This window comes from Triturus cristatus, chromosome 5_2, assembly GCF_964204655.1.
Source record: "Triturus cristatus chromosome 5_2, aTriCri1.1, whole genome shotgun sequence".
Taxonomy (NCBI): domain Eukaryota; kingdom Metazoa; phylum Chordata; class Amphibia; order Caudata; family Salamandridae; genus Triturus; species Triturus cristatus.
In genome coordinates this window covers 385,834,274-385,850,141 of record NC_140588.1, presented here as the reverse complement: position 1 = coordinate 385,850,141, position 15,868 = coordinate 385,834,274, and positions in this window count along the sequence as shown.

Sequence of the window (15,868 nt, the reverse complement as noted above, 5' to 3'; positions counted from 1 at the left end):
GGAAATGGCCTGGTAGAGCGGTTTAACCAGACTCTGAAGGGAATGATCGCGGGCTTGGAAGAGCCCCTCCGGCGTAAGTGGGACGTCCTGCTCCCCTGCCTCCTATTCGCCTACCGAGAAGTTCCCCAGAAATCCTTGGGGTTCAGCCCCTTTGAGTTACTCTACGGACACCCCGTCAGGGGGCCCCTCAGCCTGGTCAAGGAAGGGTGGGAGGCGGCGGCCCGAGGCCCCCCCCGAGATGTGTTCCGTTACGTCCTGACCCTCCGAAACCAGACTAGGAGGTTCCGAGAGATGGCCGAGGCCAACCTGGAGGCAAGCCAGGAGGAGATGAAGCGCTGGTACGACCAGAACGCCACTCTGGTCGAGTTTCAGCCGGGCCAGCAGGTATGGGTCATGGCCCCCGTGAAACCCTGCGCCCTCCAGGATAAATGGACCGGGCCCTTCAAAGTGGTTGTGCGGAAGAGCCAGGTCACGTACTTGGTGGACGTCCAGTCCCCCCGGGACCCCCTCCGGGTCCTCCACGTCAACCGCCTCAAGCCCCACTTTGTGCGGACGGAGCTGAGCCTCCTACTGGCCACTGATGACGGGTCCGAGGAGGAGTCGGATCCTCTCCCTGATCTCCTGTGCACCAAAGAGAAGGACGGCTCCGTAGAGGGAGTGAACCTCTCCCCATCCCTCACACCCCAGCAACGTCAAGATTGCCGCCAGCTCCTAGGGCAGTTTTCTGACCTCTTCTCCCTGGTCCCCAAAGTCACCGACTGGTGTGTCCATGACGTGGATACCGGGGACAGCCCACCGGTGAGACACCGAGCCTACCGAGTCCATGATCGGGTCCGGTCCTGTATTCAAGCCGAGGTCTCGAAAATGTTGACCCTAGGAGTGATCGAACCCTTAGACAGCCCCTGGGCCAGCCCCGTGGTCCTGGTCCCAAAAGCAGCTGCCCCCGGTGTCGCCCCAGAACTCCGCTTCTGCGTGGACTACCGGGGACTCAATGAAGTCACCCGAGCCGATGCCCACCCAACTCCCCGAGCCGACGAGCTCATTGACCGGCTCGGGGCTGCTCGGTTTCTCAGCACCTTCGATCTCACCTGCGGCTACTGGCAAATTGCGCTCACAGAAGGAGCCAAGGAGCGGTCCGCCTTCTCCACCCCGGATGGGCACTATCGCTTTCGCGTGATGCCCTTCGGGATGAAAAATGCCCCGGCCACCTTCCAGCGACTGGTAAATAGAGTCCTGGCCGGGCTGGAAAAATTCAGTGCTGCATATCTCGACGATATCGCAGTTTTTAGCTCTGAATGGAGCGAGCACCTCCAGCACCTCCGGAGGGTGCTGACCGCCCTGCACCAGGCAGGCCTCACCGTGAAAGCCAGCAAGTGCCAGATTGGGCAAGGTTCGGTAACCTACCTGGGGCACCAGGTCGGAAGCGGGCAGGTCGCCCCTCTACAGCCCAAAATCGACGCCATCCTAGCCTGGGAACCCCCCACTACCCAAACGGAGGTCCGAGCCTTTCTGGGCCTCACGGGCTACTACCGGAGATTCATCCGGAATTACGGCAGCCTGGTCGGTCCCCTCACGGGACTCACGTCCAAGAAACAGCCCAAGAAAGTGCAGTGGTCCCCTGCCTGCCAAGAGGCGTTCGATGCCCTGAAAGCGGCCATGTGCACTGCCCCCGTCCTCCAGGCCCCCGACTACTCCAAGGAGTTTGTGGTACAAACTGATGCCTCCGAGCATGGCATCGGGGCAGTCCTCTCCCAGGTGAATGACCAAGGCCTAGACCTGCCCGTAGCCTTCCTCAGCCGAAGGCTGTTGCCCAGGGAACAGAGATGGAGCACCATCGAGCGCGAGGCGTTCGCCGTAGTCTGGGCCCTCAAGAAGTTACGCCCTTACCTGTTCGGCACCCATTTCAAGGTCCAAGCCGACCATCGCCCCTTGCGATGGCTCATGCAGATGCGAGGAGAAAACCCCAAGCTACTGCGGTGGTCAATCTCCCTCCAGGGGATGGATTTCACCGTGGAACATCGCCCTGGTACGGACCACGCCAACGCCGATGGCCTCTCCCTGTTCTTCCGCCTCAGCGAAGAGAACCCCCAAGAGGATGGGTAGTTCTCTCCGGCTTTCAGCTGGGGGGGACGCGTGTTAGACCCGGCCCTCGTAACATAGCCAGACCTGACCCCTGCACCTCACACCAGCCCCCGAGCCCACGGCCTTGCCGATCCTTCCCACCAGAACACACACACCCGACCCGGACTTCCCCGTCCGTGGCCTTCCTCCTTTCGGCCACACCGGGCCCGCATGCCCACTTCATGCACCAAGATGGCCGCCCGGCCCCAGCGCGACCCTGGCCTAGAGGCGCCACTCCGGCTGGAGGACATCGCGCTCCCCTTGGGATGAGAAAGGGAGGAGCAGTTTCCATCACACCTCTGCGCTTCCCTGGGAAGGTGGGTTTCGATCGACCCGCCGGCCTCCCCGAGGGCTGGCTCCACGCCTGCTGGGTGTCTGGGACTCCTCCCGACCCGGCCCTGAAAGGATCAAAGGACAATGGCAGGAAACCCCAACAAGCGACCCCCAGGTGACAAGACCCCTGCCTGCACAGACTCCGGACATCAAAGAGGAGTCGCCCTATAACCAGGGGTGCTCTGGGACTGTCCGGCAGTTTCACCTTGGAAACACCTGAGCCCTGCTGAGTGACTCGCGGCTCCCTGAAGATCGTAAGACCTCCGAACTTGTGCTTGAGCCCTGCTGAGTGACTCGCGGCTCCCTGAAGATCGTAAGACCTCCGAACTCGTGCTTGAGCCTTGCTGAGTGACTCGCGGCTCCCTGAAGATCGTAAGACCTCCGAACTTGTACCTGAGCCCTGCTGAGTGACTCGCGGCTCCCACAGACTCTCTTGGTCCCGCCGGACCCCACAACGAAAAGCGTATCCCCCAGCTCGAGGATTGTGAGCTGTGCGCCGGGTACGCTCCTGCATCTGATCCATATCCCCAAAGACTGTCCCGCTACCTCCTACCCCCCCTCCACGACTTTGTGAGCCCGCGCTCCACTTGTATATATTTGCCTTGCTGATCATAAAGATCCTACAACTCCGATCTGATAAAGATTTATTCTTAAGAACTCTCGGTGTGGTGTCTCTTTGTCGGGTGGTGCCGAGTGTACGATCCTAGATACGAGATTTCTCCCCTGAGGAGTCTCCCGCCAGTGCCCGGCTACGATACCTCGAGGGTGGGTCTCAGGACAGTCAGGGCCCCCTCCGGGCCCCTCTGAGGTCGCCTTCTAACAAGCGTAAAGTTTCCTAAGATGTACTTGCGGTGTTTCTCCATTCTATATAACAATTTCAATCAATCAGGATTTATAAAGCGTGGCTAATCACCCAGTAGGGTCTCCAGGAGCTTGCAGGCCAAGGAGGCTTATTTGAACAGCCAGGTCTTGTGGGCCATTCGGAAATCCGGAAGTGAGGTGATGGTCCAGAGGTGATTGGGGAAGCTGTTCCAGGTCTTTGCTGAGAGGTGGGAGAACAAGCGTCCTCCACTTCTGCCTCGGTGATGCAGGAAGTATGGGCAAGTGAAATGAAGGTGGGGGGAAGGCTGCTTGATGGTTGGTGGAAGTTCTGGCAGGGAGCCAGTGGTGTTTTCTGAGGTGGGATGTGATGTGGGTTAATCGGGGAAGGCTAAAGGTGAGCCTGGCTGAGGCGTTTTGTATAGTCTGAAGTCTCTGTAGAAGGTGTGCATTTCCGTAGGCCAGTCAGCTGGTGATGACAGTTTGTGTCATTGTGCGTATAGTGTATTGGGGTAGCCACTTGAACATGTCACGTAGTATGTGCACAGTGAGGAAGCAGGCAGAGGAGAGAGAAGGCATTGATCTGTGATTTCATAGTGAGCTTGTTGTCAATGATGATTCCGATGTTTCCGGCGAGGTTGAAGGGAGTGGGTGTGAGACATGGTCTGATGGCCACCAGGAGTAGTTCCATGTGTTGCTGCTTTTGCTAAAGATCATTACTTCCGTCTTGTGTGTATTCAGCGGCAGGCAGTTGTTTTTCCTCCAGTCGGGGATGTTTGATATGCATCTGTGGAAGCTGGTTTTGGTGGTGGTGGGGTCACCGGTGAGTGAGAGGGTGTCATCTGCGTAGGAAATTATGTTGAGACAGTGGACTCTGATGATGTTGGCCAGCGGGGTCATATATGCGTTGAAGAGCATGGGGCTGAGGGATGAGCCCTGGGGGTGATCTCCTTGGGTTCAGAGGTGAAAGGTTGGAGGTGGGAGGTGGATCCTCTGAATTCTTACAGTGAGGAAGGAGGTGATCCATCTGGGCGCATCCCTTTGGATGCCCATGTGGTGGAGTCTTTCGATCAGTGTGTGGTAGATACGGTGTTGAAGGCTGCTGAGAGGTCAGGAGGATCAAAGCTGCTGTTTCTCCTCAGTCGAGGAGGGTTAAGATGTCGTCAGTGACTGCAATCAGGTCGGTTTTGTTGTTGTGAATGCTGCAGAAGCAATTGGGAGGTGACAAGGGGCTGGTCCTGCCCCATATGTGTCATGAGTTGATTGTTGATGATCTTTTCCAGTACCTACACTGGGAACGGAAGCAGGGAGACTGGCTAGTAGTTTTTGATTTCACTGTGGTCGGCTGAAGGTTTTTTGAGTAGGGGTGTAACTTCAGCGTGTTTCCAGGTGTTGAGAAATGTTGCTGTGGTGATAGAAGAGTTGAGTAGGGTGACGAGTTCCTGGCTGATCCTTTGATTTCCGATGTTGAAGATGTGGTATGGGCATGGGTCTGTGGGAGCTCCGGAGTGAATGGATGTCATGGTGGAGGGGGTGTCCTGGGTGGAGAGGATGTTCCAGGTGGTCAGTGTTTGGTTCATATTGGTTACAGTGGCGGCGTATCTGTCGATGAAGTCCATAGATGCGGGTTGAGGTTCGAAGTTTCTGTATATGGTTGTGAGATTTTCATGGAAGAAGTGGGCGAGGTTGTCACACAGCTCCTGTGAGGGTGTTTTCACTTGTAGTCGGGTAGGATAGTTCCTTAACGATTGAAAAGTTCCTTGGTGTTGTTGGCGCTGGTTTTGATGCATGCGGCAATGGCTGTCTTCTTTGTTGCCCTCAGCAGGCAGTGGTAGAGGTTGAGGGAGGTCTTGAAGGCTGCTCTGTTGGTGGTGTCCTTGCTGGTGAGCAAACTCCTCTCCAACTGTTTGCTGTCTCGGTTCACTGTTCTGAGTTATTGGGTGTACCAGCTAGCCTTTTTAGAGGATTTTCTTTGGCTGTTGCTCTTAATGAAAATGATGCTGTCTGCACAAGTGGTGATCCAGGCATTGAAGGTTTTCACTCCCTGTTCGAGGTTGGTGGCAGTAGCAGGGTTGGAGGTGTTGAGGGCGTTCATCCCTATAGTCTCTGAGATTTGATGACATCTCCAGTGGGGGGCTTTGGTAATCTTGGGGGTGGCGGTGCAGAAGCTGGAGATGCTGAAGTGGATGATGGAGTGTAACGATTCTTGGCTGTGTCAGGCATGCCCCGGGCCTCTATCACCCCCGTAAATCCACCTGTAGACACAGGCGCTGGCGTAGGCAGTCAGGGAGCCGGCTGCACTACAACTCCCATGAGGCAGTGGGGCCTGGCCCACACCAACCTGACTCCCGGATGAACCAATCCCTATTTAAGCACCGCCTCCACAATGGGAGGGTGCTTGACAATAGCTGCAAGTACAGGCTGCGAGCGGACGCTTCCCGTCCCGCTCTTGCGGCAATTCTAAGTTCCCCAACGCTTCCGCGATGCGCGGACGCTTTCCTTCCCTCTAAAGACGCGGGAAACCCCTGAGTTGGCAGACGCTTCCGCCGAGCGCGGATGCGTGCCTTCCTGCTGAAGAGGCGAGAGACGCCTTTACGGAGCTCCAAGGGCAGACACTTTCCTTCCCGCCTCGGAGTGTTTTGGGTGCTCTGAGGGCGGATGCTTTCCTTCCGCCTCAGAGCATACGGATACAACCCCTGTGCCCCCGAGGACCACAAGAGGGTAATACCTACAGAGACAGCGCTAGATCACCTCGCCGTGCTCAGGTAACGTGTGCAAGTGCGAGTCAGGTGTAAGCGCCCCCGACATTGACGCGCTGCCAGAGACGAGACGATATGCGAGGCTTGAAAACGTCGTAGCATACACTCTGCGCAACAGCGCTTACTTTTGTATTTCCTCCTTGGGATTTTGTGTTAATGATAGAAGTTTCATTCCCTGCTTGCCGTGACGTTGTGAAACAAGCTGTGGGGAAAACTCACGTTACCGCTGGCTGTGATGAGAAACAGCCATGCGGAATAATTTCATGGTGCTTCAGGGTGCTGCAGCCGCTGTGTAGTCGACTGGTCTCTATTGACTTCTGGTGACTGGCGTAGGGGAGAGGTGGATAAGGATTGAGAAGCCAGTACCTTCAGAATAAACCACGCCAGGCACATCGTGAGTAGTCGAGGTGTTATCTGAGTATCTGAACATAGCGGAGATCCACACATGGTAGTTACATGTTCCTCTATCTTTTGTCCTTCTACAGTACGCCATTAGAAGGAGGGTGGAAGGAGCCTAGACCAGTCGCACTACCAAGACGCCTGCACTACCTGCTGTACTGCCTTATCTTTTATCCCCTTCCCTGTTCCCCGGGGGCTGTTTTCCATAGCTGTGTTCCCTACACTGTGGGAGGTAGTGCCCTGGCGAATAGGGAGGTCTCTCTACCTGCTGTCGTCCCCGCTGGCTGCTGTGATAAGGTTAGTGGCTTGTTCTTCTCTCTTGCGCTCCTGACAAACGTGACATGGAGTGGTTGTCCATGTGAGTTCTGGGACATGGCTGTAATTGACTCAGTTGCTGGAGGTGAAAATTGGGTCCAGCTTGTGTCCTGCAGCGTGTGTAGCTCGTCTTTGGCATGCCTTTGGTGCACCAGCAGCACGGTCGCACTGTGGTCTGCATTAAGTAGGTCCTGGGGTGGGCGGGACTTCTGTTGCCAGTACGAACGATGAGTGGATAAACCCAGTCGGGAAAACCCAGCGGGAAAACCCAGGCAGCTGCGGTGTCACTGGATCAGTCTGCAACAAGCAGGAACTGGAGGCCACAGGCAAGTGACAAGCTAGGTGTCCAGGTGCCCTTGTTTGTTGTAGCAACTGATGAGACATAGTCAGTGGAAAAATGCTCATAATGTAATTGAAGGAGGAAGCTGTGTCCAACTCAAAGACCTGCACTTATCCCAAAATAGTCGACTATCTTCAAAAGTGCTTATTTATTTTTAGAATCAACAGGTTTATATTGCCCTGGACCATATATAAAAGTACTGTGTTTACCAAGATCACTGAATACTTAGCAGTAGATTCACTAACATTTTGCATCATGGATGCGCTAATTTTGTGGCACACCCACGACACAAAATGTTATTTGTGATTTACATAGTCACACAAGTCCGATTTGTGTGTCTCTGCATGGGATTTTTCCCAAAAGGTAACACAAGGCAGATAGTAGTGCAGTGCACTAATTTGCGTTAGGGAGGTGTTCCATGATTGGAGCATGGGTGTTCCCATGCATCCATACATGGATTTTGGCACATTCCCAGATTTACTAAAGATAGTGGGAATGAGTCAAAAAGCTACACTTTCCTGAAGCAGGCTCAACGAGGAGAAATATCTTTGATTCTCCTTGTCACTTTCTTTTTCTGTGAGTGATGCATTATTCAGTACACATAGGAAAAGTAAAATGTCTTTCAAGGATTGTTATTATCCAGGAAGGTGTTCCTTCCTGCACAAAAACAATCCTGCCCGTGCCTGCATTGATGCTAGACTGCACAGTCATAACTCTCTATTGTTGACCTGATCATTTAACTGGACATCGACAGAGGATAAAGAGTATGTTGTTGGCACAGAGAAAAGCCTTTGAAGATTACCTCATTGGCATTGGCACCTTGAATACTCTGCAAACATTGGATGGCAATGGTCAGAGCCTCCAGTGCAAGCAAGAAGAGCAAGAGGAATAGAGGACAGCCCTATTTTCTTCCCTTATGGATGACAAATGGTTCTAACGAGAACCCTTCACATTTCACCTGGGCATGTAGGAAGTCATAAAGCTGTTTCACTTTACCTATAAAACTATTTCCCAAGCTGAACCACTTAAGTATGCTGAAAATATACCTACACTTCACATGGTCAAAAGCTTTCCTGGCAGTGTGTGAAGGTGCCACACATTCTTAAGGCGAGTCCTAGTATTTCCACGGAAGTTGGGACAATGTTTGCAGGTGTAGTGTGGAGGATCTCCCAGGGACAAACCCCTTATGTAAGTCATGGATGATGGAAGGGATTACATTGCATAGCTATTCACCAATATATTTGCTAGGATTTTATATTTACATTGATTAGAAAAATATGGCAAACATTTTTGCAATTAGAGCTGTCTTGTCTTTTACTGTTTTAGGTATCACAAAGATCAAGGCTTTGTTAGAGTAGGCATGAAAAGAGCCCATTGCTTTAGCTTCTTGAAGGACCTTGTGACAGCATAAATAAAAGGAGTTTTCCTATCCTGTAAATGTTCCCAGAGAAGCCATCCTTGCTGAAGGACGTATCATATAGATATCGATAAATTTACTCTATTTCTTCCTTTGTAATTTCATCGTCAAGTAATAATCGTCTTTTCTCTTTAAACTTAGATATACAGAGTGGGCCAAGAAACCGACATTCTTCCTCTATGCTGTCGACATGGTCAGAGTGGTTAAGGTCCCATAGAAAAGAGGCAAATGTCTCCACTATATCAGTTGGGTTAGTGTGTAGAAGTAACCGATCATGAAAGATGGCAAGGACGGCTATTTGTGATTCCCTCTGTTTCAGATGGACAGCAAGAGTTGACCTGCTTTTTCCCCAGGTTCATTGTAACACCATCTAAGGCTGAACAATTCAAACTCTTCCTTTCCGTCAAAAGTGTATTCAGGGCAACTTCCTCCCTTTAACGTTCTCTCAATAAGTGTTCAGAAAGCCTTAGACTGCAGTACGAGGCGAGTTCCCTTTCTAACTTCGATTCTTTGTCTCTGTTTCTTTTCTTGGCTAGGGCAGATTGTTCAACAGTAGACCCCTTGGAGAGTCCCTACCCACAGCCCACACAGTCTGTGCTGATGTTACAGTCCTTATCCTCTTTTAAGTGCTATCTAACATGAGATCTAAAAGCAAGTTTTTCATCTGGCAGCCTGAACGTGGAAGTGGCCATGTGATAAATCTTAAAACCCCATACCCAATTAAAGATCAGTTTGAATTGGTGCACCTTACAAGATATTCCACCTTTGAGGATGTCACATGCGTCAAGCACCAAAAGACGAGAGCATGATGCTAAAAAGACATCAATCCTGGAGCTGGTGCTAAGTACTCATAACAAGAACGTGTACTTCCTGGCATTGGATGGGTCATTCTCCATGTGTATACCAGGCCATTGTTGTGCATGATGTCAGTCACAATTGCTCTGGCATATTCATTGGTTCTATCCAAGGTTACCTATTTATACAGCACTAGGTCGAGGGTGAGGTTCTAATCCTCAAGCATTAGCAGCTAGTGCAACCAAATTACACCACCATTCGATGTATTGATAGGAAGAGCTGGATACTTGTGTAACTGGGTTCAGACACAGAACCCATAATCAAGACCTCTCTTTCTATTTTCAGCTTGGGTCCGTCCTAGTAGCTTATGCACTAAATAACCTAAGCAAGACTGACCCAGTGCCCTATTCTCTTCTAAGAAGCTGGTACACACTACTCTGCTCAACCAGTCCTGCTACAACCTTTCCACCTTCGATGGCAAAAGGTGTATTTCCAATAATAGTGGAATGTCCTCATGTTTTGTGGACATGTAAGGTTTGCACCTTCTTACTCTTATAGTGTGACAGGATGTGCACATTCAAAGATAGGGTCTTCACATCTTCATTGTTTTTTTGTAGTAGAAAAATACATTCTTAGTCTTCTGTACACCTGACCCAGAGAGAGTTTAAAAGAAGGAGGGTCAGGGATCTGGGCTGGCTTGAAGATACTTGTCTGTTTTAACTCCTAGGCAAGCATGGAAGGTGTATTCCCAAGAAAGGTAGTTCCCCTGGTTATGGATAAAAATCTGTTGGTTATGAATTCTGAATGGGTGCTGATGGATTGTTTCAGGATGCAGTCGTCAGAGGGGTGAAGACAGAGTCTAAGGCCCTCTAACACTAATCCCTGTCCTACATCATTGGGCAAAAAGACCATAAAGCCAGAAAGAAGCTAAACTAGTTGGAGAACTGAAAGGGCTGTTGCTCAAACATGTTGAGAGGTCAACTGTGACTCTGACTGGGGGTTTAACCTTCTGCCCAGAAGCCCAGCCATCACCAGGCGACTGCAAGTCAGCTGTAAGAGAGAACAAATGGGCTTGGGTGCGGCCTGGCCTTGGGTGGTTCAACAGGATGGAAAGGGAAGCAGGATGATGAAGTCTTTCTGAAGGTATGTAGGCAGAAGGATATCATCCAACTCATGATGGCAACCCAACTAGTGGATGGGTCAAACATCAGCTAGAGAGGAAGGATTTGATGAGGGGGGCATTGAGGAAAAGTGGGCTTGATTTAATCAACACCATGTTCCCCTGACTTCTGTGAACTGACAAGTTGCATTTCAATCCAGGGCCGGATTTAGACCTGGTGGCGACCCGTGCAACAATGTTTGTTGGCGCCCCCCACGACCACCTTCTCCATGAATTCCCTCACCACCACCACCATTTAACAGTGATCCTCAAGTATCCATAACAACTGTCTCTCTCACATTCTTTTCTTTTGTTTTATAGCGCTACTCAAACCAATGTTGGGTGTCAGAGCACTTTACATTATACACTTTACACAGATGCAATGAGTCACACGTGTAAATCAGAATATAACAAGCAATTGTAATGCAGTAGGTCTCGCATTTATGCAAGTTTTTGCTGTTGGCATTGTAAATGACAATGCCTGTTATTAATGTTTTGGATTTTAAAACACAAATAAAAAACATTGTCATTTACAATGCTAATAGCTTAAAGTCTCACAAATTCGAAATCTATTGCCTTGCAAATGCTTGTTTAAAAATAGCAACACTCTTTCAAAGTATAGTAGCAGACTCATGCTGCTGATTCTCAAGCACTGCCATGGCTCAGCGCCCACACGACTTTATGGCACTTTATTTTTGGAGTTGCTAGATGCCCAGCTATGGTGTAAACTGTACCAACAGGCGTTGAAAGGCATGAAACTACACACACCAGGCTACAGAGGGACCTAAGCACTGAGCAAAATAGCTGAGGCCTCGACTTGCTTCGACCTCATATTATCAAGTCTGCATAAAACCTTCAATGGCATCTCAAAGCAAGGGCAACTGAAGTGCACAATGTGTGGGCAGCACAAAATGCTGCAGACATTCATTCGTAAACTACAATCAAGTGCCTTGAATTTTAGGAGGGGTATACCGATCATTTACTCCCTACATCATGAGGATAATCTTCCCTTAGCCCTTGCTTTAAGTCAACAACGCTAAGCATGTTGGATATTGTAGTTTCCCTTTCTCGGTCAGACGGTGGTGACTTGGTAATCACTTTCTGCTATGTGTTGTCAATACTGGAGCTTTTGTGGGTTTCTTAAGCACAGGCCAAATATCAAACGTTGCCTCGCAGTTTTACCCTCAAACTATTCTTCAGTTTACTATAACATTGTTTCATCAATAAACTTTTGATACAAATGTACTTAATTGGAGGTGATTAAATTTCGTATCTCGAAAGTTCCAAGAACCCCCCCCCCCTCCCGCGCGCAGATGCACACTTCGTCATAACTGATTGTGTGTAAAGCCTTAAATTCCAAGGGCCCGATTCACAGAACTAACTTAAGACAAGATTCTAAACTTACTACCATTTTGGTATTCACAGAAGGCACTTACTCATTTTGGTATTTACAGAAGGCACTTACTCATTTCGGTATTCACAGAAGTTAGGAGTCCTAACTTTAGGACCCCTAAATGCCTTCTGTGAATAACAAAAGCCCTAAAGTTAGGATTTTTCTCAGTTTAGGAGTAGTAAAGTTAGGACTCCTAACTTTAGGACTCCTAAATGCCTTCTGTGAATTGCGAAAGTCTTAAAGTTAGGATTTTTCTCAGTTTAGGAGTCCTAAAGTTAGGAGTCCTAACTTTACTACTTTACTACTTCTGTGAATACCAAAATGAGTAAGTGCCTTCTGTGAATACCAATATGAGTAAGTGCCTTCTGTGAATACCAAGATTGCTGCCTACCACTAAAGGCCGTCGTCCGCAGTCTACCTACAGCACTGTTCGCGAGTCTCCACCGCAAACTCAGTTCTGGTAAACTTCAGCGTAACTGCTGGGGGTACTTCGTCAGCTCTTGGACATGCCTAAAGGCAATCGATAAAGCGACTTCGCAAAGAGATAATAAACCTGTCCCTTTCGACGAGGATTTGTTTCTGAGCGGGAGTGGGGTACCTCACTCACCTAGGATGGCCATGCACACACCGACTTTATCTGGGACAGAAAAAGAATTGTGTCCCACCTCACCTGCGACAAGCACAGCACTGTGTGTGGGCAATTATGTCATTCTGCACACTGCACTTAAAGCACCACAATACAATGAAGGCACAATGCATGCACAGCCTAGTAATTAGATGGCCATGCGGAGGGCATTCATTCAATCTAGCTCAGAAAGCCTTATGCATCTATATGAAAATGAATTGCGACATGAAGTCCATAACGAAACCCTCCAAACAGAATAACATTTTAGAATAGGGGAGAAAAAACTTGTTTGGGTTAAATTTAGAATCTTCGCCGCTTGTCCTTCCTAGGCGCCAGCAGACACTGCATGAAGGCAGACACGTTAACACTCTATAACAAGCATTTGCAATGCAATAGGTCTCGCATTCATGCGAGTTTAAGCTATTGGCACCGTAAATGACAATGCCATTTATTTATGTTTTAAAAACCAAAACATAAACAAAAGGCATTTACAATGCTAATGGATGAAACTCGCGTAAATGCGAGATCTAATGCATTGTTAATGCTTGTTTCTGATGAAAAGCTGGGAAGCCTAACTCATGCAACTCACGTACTTTTCGGGTTGCTTTCATTGTTTAACTTTTAAGAATGTAAAATTACAAAATAATTTTTGGGAAGGCGCATCATTTTAAGCCCTCTGGAAATGACAGTATCTTTAAAGCTGTATTGTGGGAATTCATTTTATATGCGACATGAACAGGGAAAGAACCTTTGAGACAAGGACCTTTTGATGTTTACCTAATACTGATAATATGGCCACATTGTTTAGAAGTCATTCGACAAACGTTCCCATGTTTGATTCCGAGCACACAAACGCAGCGGTCATATTACAATATGTGTTTATAACCATAATGGGTCAGTAGTAATATTTTAATACAAGCATATTTAGAATATTCAGCTAAACTTCTGTGTGATTCTGCTTCAGATGTTTATTATGTGTATTCTCTGTATAAAATATTCAAAGCACTCATATACAACAGTGATGTCTATGGGCCCGATTCACAGAACTAACTTAAGACAAAATCCTAAACTTACTACCATTTTGGTATTCACAGAAGGCACTTACTCATTTTGGTATTCACAAAAGGCACTTACTCATTTCGGTATTCACAGAAGTTAGGAGTCCTAACTTCAGGACTCCTAAATGCCTTCTGTGAATACCGAAAGTCTTAAAATTAGGATTTTTCTCAGTTTAGCAGTAGTATAGTTAGGACTCCTAACTTTAGGACTCATAAATGCCTTCTATGAATACCGAAAGTCTTAAAATTAGGATTTTTCTCAATTTAGTAGTAGTAAAGTTAGGACTCCTAACTTTAGGACTCCTAAATGCCTTCTGTGAATACCGAAAGCCTTAAAATTAGGATTTTTCTCAGTTTAGTAGTAGTATAGTTAGGACTCCTAACTTTAGGACTCCTAAATGCCTTCTGTGAATACCGAAAGTCTTAAAATTAGGATTTTTCTCAATTTAGTAGTAGTAAACTTAGGACTCCTAACTTTAGGACTCCTAAATGCCTTCTGTGAATACCGAAAGCCTTAAAATTAGGATTTTTCTCAATTTAGTAGTAGTAAAGTTAGGAGTCCTAACTTTAGGACTCATAAACTGAGAAAAAATCCTAATTTTAAGACTTTCGGTATTCACAGAAGGCATTTAGGAGTCCTAAAGTTAGGAGTCCTAACTTCTGTGAATACCGAAGTGAGTAAGTGTCTTCTGTGAATACCAAAATGAGTAAGTGCCTTCTGTGAATACGAAAATGGTAGTAAGTTTAGGATTTTGTCTTAAGTTAGTTCTGTGAATCGGGCCCTATGTTTTTATTTTGTGAATTGGAAACATTGGCATAAAACATTTTTTAAATTCTTGAAGCGCTTTGATCCTCCTTTTATTCGTAAAATGTCCCTTGCCGATGGATGTGCTCTAGAAGTGTGCGTATTCATGTGGAACCCCAGCATACCATCAGTTGGGCGTTTCTTCCCAGGAAGCAAACATCTGTTTCAGCAATAAGGGACTTTCACACGTGACACGGATCAAACTACGGAGTTGCCATTACGCATGGTATACTGGCGAGTAATTTAATTGCACATTACCCATCTGATATGTAGTTAGACCATAACCTCGTGCAGAGTATTCAGCTGCCTAACAAGTACAAAACAAAATAAATGCGACCCTGCGTAATGTAACTTTTGCTCATGTAGAGCGCTCCTATACCTTCGGCTCGAGTTCGCGCTATATAAATCGCACAAAACTATAGGGGGGTGTTACTCTTTAAATGGATTTACCACTTGAAAATACTTTGAGGCACCTATACCTTCGGCTCCAGTTTGCGGTTTATAAATCGCACAAAACTATAGGGGGGTGTTACTCTTTAAATGGATTTCCCACTTGAAACTACTTTGAGGCTTTTTTATGTTCAACAGTGCCCCCAAGTGGGTTAAGCTAGTAACAGTCTTTCTTCATTTATGGCGCGTTCCCTTTCACTTGTCTGAATGCTGCGAGTGGTACGCGTGCACATCGCGTGTCCTCCAGGCGCGTGCACATCTCCTGTCTCCCTTCCGAACACAAAACCGACGACAATAAATCTTGCCAAGCTGCATCGCTGGGCGAGACCTAAAAAGGCTTGTGAAAAAGAATTCTTCAGAACATGACCCTGCTTCGGAGGAGCGGCGGTTTTTAATAAACAGCAGCGTGACTTAAAACAGTACATTGGGTAGGCTCACCTTATGATTCCTCCAGTTTAAAACGACCCCCTGTTTCGAGCCATTTCTGGATGAAATAGAACCACAATTGGCAAAGTGTTTATACCTGAATTTCAGATATGAAATGTTGCAGATAAACACTTTCATCTCCAAATGGACAACGTCACATTTAAGGAGGGGGAGTCTCACTGTAGCTTATGCCAGTTGGGAGATGATGAGGATATCTCACACATTTTATTTTTTTGCCCAGCATATAAAATCGCAAGAAGGAAGTGGATAAAACCGATAGGCAGATGTCTTAGTGTCAGGAAAGTTAATAAATGCTGTGGATATTAAAAACAGACAACTCCCTCCTCATAGTATTTGGGCTCAGCCAATTCCTTTTGGCTATTAATTTTATAAGGAAAAAGAAAGGGCAAAAATTATAATTCTATAAGCAGGACACCAGGCCGAAGCTTGTACTTAGTGGCTATGGTGCATTATTTAGTATGAGCAGTCATGTTTAAAATATTCAAGGGGAACAGACACCTCAACCATGCACCATACTGATGCCCTCAAATTATTACTTAGTGAAGATAATAACCCTATATCTTTGGAAAAGGTTGACTTGATAGACACTGAAGTTGGCGAAACAACTATTTTAGTGGGGTAGATACACTGGAA